Source organism: Chrysemys picta, unplaced genomic scaffold (genome assembly GCF_011386835.1).
Source record: "Chrysemys picta bellii isolate R12L10 unplaced genomic scaffold, ASM1138683v2 scaf1723, whole genome shotgun sequence".
Taxonomy (NCBI): Eukaryota; Metazoa; Chordata; order Testudines; family Emydidae; genus Chrysemys; species Chrysemys picta.
In genome coordinates this window covers 1-5,647 of record NW_027054429.1, presented here as the reverse complement: position 1 = coordinate 5,647, position 5,647 = coordinate 1, and the positions used below count along the sequence as shown (strand labels likewise).

At 54.2% G+C, this 5,647-nt stretch overlaps 1 long non-coding RNA gene across 1 annotated transcript; it reads left to right on the top strand.

Annotated features, from left to right (window-relative positions):
- The first annotated feature begins 836 nt into the window (after positions 1-836).
- LOC135980061 (uncharacterized) lies at positions 837-5,055 on the top strand. Its single transcript, XR_010597282.1, has 3 exons — positions 837-1,473; positions 1,606-1,697; positions 2,085-5,055. It is a non-coding gene; the product is annotated as an uncharacterized LOC135980061 (long non-coding RNA).
- Positions 5,056-5,647: the final 592 nt, after the last annotated feature.

Sequence of the window (5,647 nt, the reverse complement as noted above, 5' to 3'; positions counted from 1 at the left end):
GAAGCCGGGGGGCTGCAAGCTCAGACTGACTTGGTGCTCCAGGCACTGCGCAGTGGCAGTGTGGCCTGGCTCCAGCCGAGCGGCGCGGCTGTAGCACCGCCAGCCACCTCCAGGCAGCGCGGTAAGGGAGCAGGGACGGGATGTTGGATAGAGGGCAGGGGAGTTCAGGGAGGTGGGGGGGTGGATAGGCGTCGGGGCGGTCAGATGGCAGGGAACAGGGGGATTGAATGGGGGCAAGGGTCCCGGGGGGCAGTCAGGAAGGAGCAGGGGTTGGATGGGGTGGTGGGAGGCAGTCAGGGGCAGGGGTTCCAAGGGTGGTCAGGGGACAGGGAGAAGGGGTGTTTGGATGGGGAATCAGGAGAGGAGTTGGATGGGGCAGCGGAGGGCAGTCAGGGGACAGGGAAGGGGGTGGATGGGGCAGGGGTCCCGGGGTGGGCATCAAGGAACGCGGGGGGTTGGATGGGGCAGGAGTCCCGGGGGGGGTGGGCCAAAAAGCGCTCAGGACGGGGGCGGTGGCTGAGCCCTGTGTCCCGCTGGGGGGGGGGGGGAGCGAGCGCTCCGTGCCCGTGTCCCGCTTGGGGCAGTGGGGAGGGGCAGCAACGCGCGCGGGCTCCGTGTCCCGCTTGGGGCCGGTGGGGGAGGCGGGTGGAGGCGCGGCGGCGCACGAGGGCTCCATCCCCGTGCCCGTGTCCCGCATTGCTGGCTCCTGTCGGCGGGCAGGCACGCCACCAGGAGCTGCCCCAGGAAGCGCTGCCACGCCAGCCTCGGGACTTTGTGTGCGTGGGGTTTAGAATCCCCCCGCGGGCCGCACAGTGAGCCCCCACGCGCCGCATGCGGCCCGCGGGCCATATGTTGTGCAGGCCTGGTCTTGTGGCATACTCGCGACATGTCTGAAAAGCATAAAATGCCATCTGCGGACAATGGCCCCAGTAGTCTGTAGACCGTAGCGACCATAAACATCTGCTTTACAAATGAAGTCATTCCACTCTATGCCCAATATACAACGTTGGCATTTTATGTGGAAAGCCTCCAGCTTTGCCCACTCTGAGTGGCGCAGTCCCAATGTTTCGCAACTGTACAGCAGTACAGAGAGGATACAGCTCGATTAGATCCTGAACTTGGTTGTCGTGCCGAGATGATGTTGATTCCGTATTCATTGTAAACGACCCATAGCAGCGGCTGCAATGCCACACTCAGGCACCTAAATAAATGGCCTGACCTTTCTCAAATGCTGAATACCAAGAACTTCTCACTCGAATCTGCCGAAGCCGTGGCTGTTCAGCTCCTCTGAAAATCAATCCACTCGTCTAGATGCCTGAATATGAATGTTAGTGCCAGACTTTGGACAGTGACATAGGAAGACATTGGCCTGAGCCTATGCATGGACTCTCATCCTACAATCCAGCCCCTCAACAGATACATCCCAGCTTCTGACTGTGAACCATTCAGCTACAATGGGGAGGCCTAGATGCTGTAAGTGAATTAACATGTAATGATAGATAGACAGATAGATAGATAGTATAAGCTATTCTTTCTACCATCTGCCGTACGGATTTGCTCTGTAGAGCTTGCTGTCCCTGTTACTCATGGGTATTTATGTTGCAGAGCCCCACATGAGAGAGGGAAGGATTTCAGGCCCAAGGCCCAAGTGGGGCAGGAAGAAGCACACGCTCACCTCAGTTGCCTTCTTTGCTGAGGTAAGTTTTGTTGACTTGTTGAACTGAGATTGCAGAGCGTTGCTCAGTCCCATATTCTCACAACTGGCAGTGCCCCATATGTATGTCTGGGGCACCTTGCATCCTCATTTCTTGACCTGTAAGTGGGCTGGCCTGGGGTTTATGTAAAAGGCAGGGATTGTGTTGAAACCATAATCATCCAGATACTTCTGAGGAAATCCCTCTGGAACAGTGGAAATAGTGCAGCATTTGGCCATCAGTCCCTCGGTAATTTCCCAGATTGTGACTGCGTTTGATTTCCCGTGAGACGTCTTGAAAACTGCTCTCTTTGTTGAGAGGCTGAACCTCTGAAAGTTCGCCCTGGAGAATGTAAGCATTGACAGGAGAGCCGTTGTGTTGATTCCCTAGGGCGCACTGTCCAGCACGCCGGCAGACAGACCCAGATCAGAAGGCCTGGACTTGGTACGTGAACGTAAGTAATATCCTTAGGTTAGTGCAGTGAGGAAGCAGAGGTCCCAGGGTGTGGGTCAAGGAGCTGGCAATGGGGACGCAGAGGCCCTGTCATGGCACCAATGGGGTCTAATTTGTACTGTGTGCTTTGGTCATCCACTGTGTGATCATCCTCTTCTGTAATGGGCGCCATCGGCCTGTTGTAATGGCTCCAACACCACCCTCCTCCCAGCCTCAGGAGAGGGAGGTGTTCCCAAGGGAGAGGGGGCATGGCTGCGGCATCCCCGAGGCTTCTCTGCTTTATGCTGGGGGCTGGCCCAGTGACCAGATGGCTTCCAAGTTGGTGGGGGTGGTGCACAAAAGCGGCTTTCAGGCACATTCCCACGCAGCTGCCAGGATCTGCACTGAGCCTAGGATCTGCAGAACCATATCACAGGCTGGGCCTCAAGGCTGGCAGGTTGGCAGATGCTGCACTGAGCAGCAGAGTTACTCTGTATCCTGAGTCAGGAAGCTTTTCTGCTGCTTCGCTGATCAGAGGAGCCTGGTAGTTAAATGAGGCAGGAAGATACACTTGGTTAATGCAAAGACACAGATGGAGCCCTGGAAGCCCGTATTTCCTGGTGGTTAGTCAAAGAAGATCAGGCCAGGGCAATATGACTTGACAGTCCTCAGCAAGGACTCATCAGAGAGACCCTCAGATGTAAAGAGGGAGGAGGTGGGGGATATTGGGTACAAACTCCCCAGATCCAGTTCCTTAGTCCGGGATCTGAGTGAGGGTGAGACCAGCCCGTCAGTCAAAGGAAATAGTGGACAGTGAGATGGTTATAGGCTAAGCCTAGAGACGCAGGAATGAGTCCAACCCCTCTTTGTTCATAGTGGCCTGATCCAAACAAAGCTCACGGAAGTCAGTCTCTCTGTTGTCTTTAATGGGCTTTGGCCCAGGCCCATGGAGAAGAGAATGTGTTCTTTGAGCCCTACAAAGGACAGAGCAGAGACCATTTCCGTCATTAATAGTGTGATGATTGAGCTGGAATAAAGCTAATCCAGGGTTCCCCTTTCTCTGCTGTTGCTAAACTTCTTTTTTCCTTGTTGATCCCCCAACACACGAACTGCTGGGCACCGCCAAATTCCACAAAGAGGAGAAAAGAGGGAGGAGCAGCATCCACCTGCTAAAATTCATGGCTGAGGACGGACCAAATAACCTTTGACCCTGACTAGCTCATTATGCGTTCCACAGAGGACCCTTATTACATAACAGTACAGTGATTGGCCAGCCCCAGGCTGGCAGGATAAACCCAGAGCACAGCAACCTCTGTCCTCATGACTGAAATGGGCTAGTGCCACTAGACTGGGCCATGCCTCCTTCACCTCTATTACGCAGCAGTAAGGGTGTGAATCACAGCAAGGAGATCAAAGCTCTGTAGAGTTAGAGACAAGCTCTCTCCTCGCCACCTTTCATATGGCAATTCTCACCCCTCCCCCACCCCCACCCTCACCCCTACCCCCACCCTCCCACACACACACACACATTTACAGAGGAGACTGTAGACAAAATACAGCAAAGTGCAAAATAACTGGTCCCTGGACTGTGGGAGGAGAGTTATGGGCAGGGAGTGAGGGAGCTGACGGCAAGGAGAAGGCTCCGGGGGAGTGTGGTCACGGTGATCAGCGAGCCTATGGGAGTTATTCACATTCTCAGGAGGCCAGGACAATTGCTTAAAAGTAATACAGGAAAGCTGGAGGCAAGACCACGCTAACCATGAAAGCAGGTTTGCCTGGCACAGGAACAGTCCAGCTCGCAGCGTAGTTCTCCTACAGTCGCTCTGGACTGACTCTGGCTCTTGTCCCCACTGAGTCTCCCACCCCAGCCACCATGCACACATGAGCCCAGGGCGATTCTGAGGAGATCCCTATTTTCTGAACAACGGCTTCAGGAAGGACCTGGCTGGCTGGGAAAGCGCAGAGCACTACAGAGCCGGCTGGGCCCTTCATGTTTTTCAGCCTGTCAGCATATTGGATTCAGACTAATTCTCAGGCTGAACTCTATTTAGAACAGGTACCTTTGTTCCTTCCTGTGCTAACGTCACTCCGCTTTGGGGGAGAATAAGGACAGAGGCCTATTAGAGATCTGTAGAAAGCCCATCTGGGAGACAGATTCTTTCACAGCTGCTTCTGTGAGATTCTGACAGCTTCCTCTGAACCATCGGGTGCTGGCTGCTGTCAGAGATGGGGTCCTAGACTGGATGGAACTCAAGTTTTGATTCAGTCTGCTAATGGCTATAGCTAGACCTTCACTAGTCAGTACCAGGCTCCAAGAACCAGCTCCTCGGATGGTGCAAATTGGCTTAGCGCTATGGACGGCAATGGAGCTCTGCAAATTCCCACCAGCTGAGGATCTTTAGCCCTGCAGCATCAGTGACTCAGGACACTGGAGTGTGTTGGCTGAGGCTTTGAAATGATCATGGCAGTGAGAGATGGGCTCAGACTGGAAACCCCAAACCCAGCACTGGTGGACTTGGGGACGCTGAGATCTGGATCCGGAGCCAGAGCTGAATGATGTGGCTTGGGGCAGTCGCTGATTACAATAACCCCTGGTGTGTAGCTAGGCTGTGTGCACTGCACACTGGGTTCCCAACTGCAGGATTTGACTAGTAGCCTTTTAAAAAAAAAAGTTTTGAGGTGCAGAAGGACAAGGAAAAATGTGACACCCTGTCCCAGACCCTGAGCTATTTCTGTAGTACAGGGGTCCCTTTACGAACACAGCAGCCATCTCCATACAGCAGCCAACAAAAAAAAAAGCTTCCATGATCCTTAAATCCTGACCCTGTCCCTCTTCCATCCTGCGCTGTCCTTCATTACACAAAGGCCTTGTCTACATTTACGTCCGCACGTAGGGTGCGTGTAGCTACACATGAAAGGCTGTGGTAGGGAGGGCAGCCAGGCTCAGCTCAGGGAGCTGCCGGTGCCATTCCGCACTGCCCCCTCCCCCCCACCAGAGCCTTTCCCCACTGGAATCTTTCACTGCTGTGGGGAAAGGCTCTGGCAGCGGGGAAGGGGCAGGACTCTACCCTACTAAATATAGCAGCGTAGACACGAGAGGCCCTGCATGGGCATGTAGGGTGCGTAGCCATAGGGTTCAAGTGTCCCTTTACTTGCCTTAGCCAGGCCTCACCATCTACACTGCTGTTACACCCATGCTAGCAGGGTCAAAATAGCCCCAAATGTAGACCTACCCAAAGCAACCACCTCTGTTCCTGGAGTCCTAATTGACTGCGCTTGAAGAGGCTTGGGGATTGCAAAGGAAGGCAGGGTCCAAGTTAACACCCTAGCCCAGCAGCAGCCCCTCTGGTGGGAATTCGTCCTGGGCTCACTGCAAGGAAACAGTTCCCCCTTAGTTAGGACTTTGTATTGTTCTTCCAAAAAAGTAAGGCAGAAACTAGTCATGTAAGCCACTCACCACAGGGTGGCGTTGATGCTCTGCCTCCCCTACGTTTATTCTCCTCTTAGGTCCCTTTGCAGCG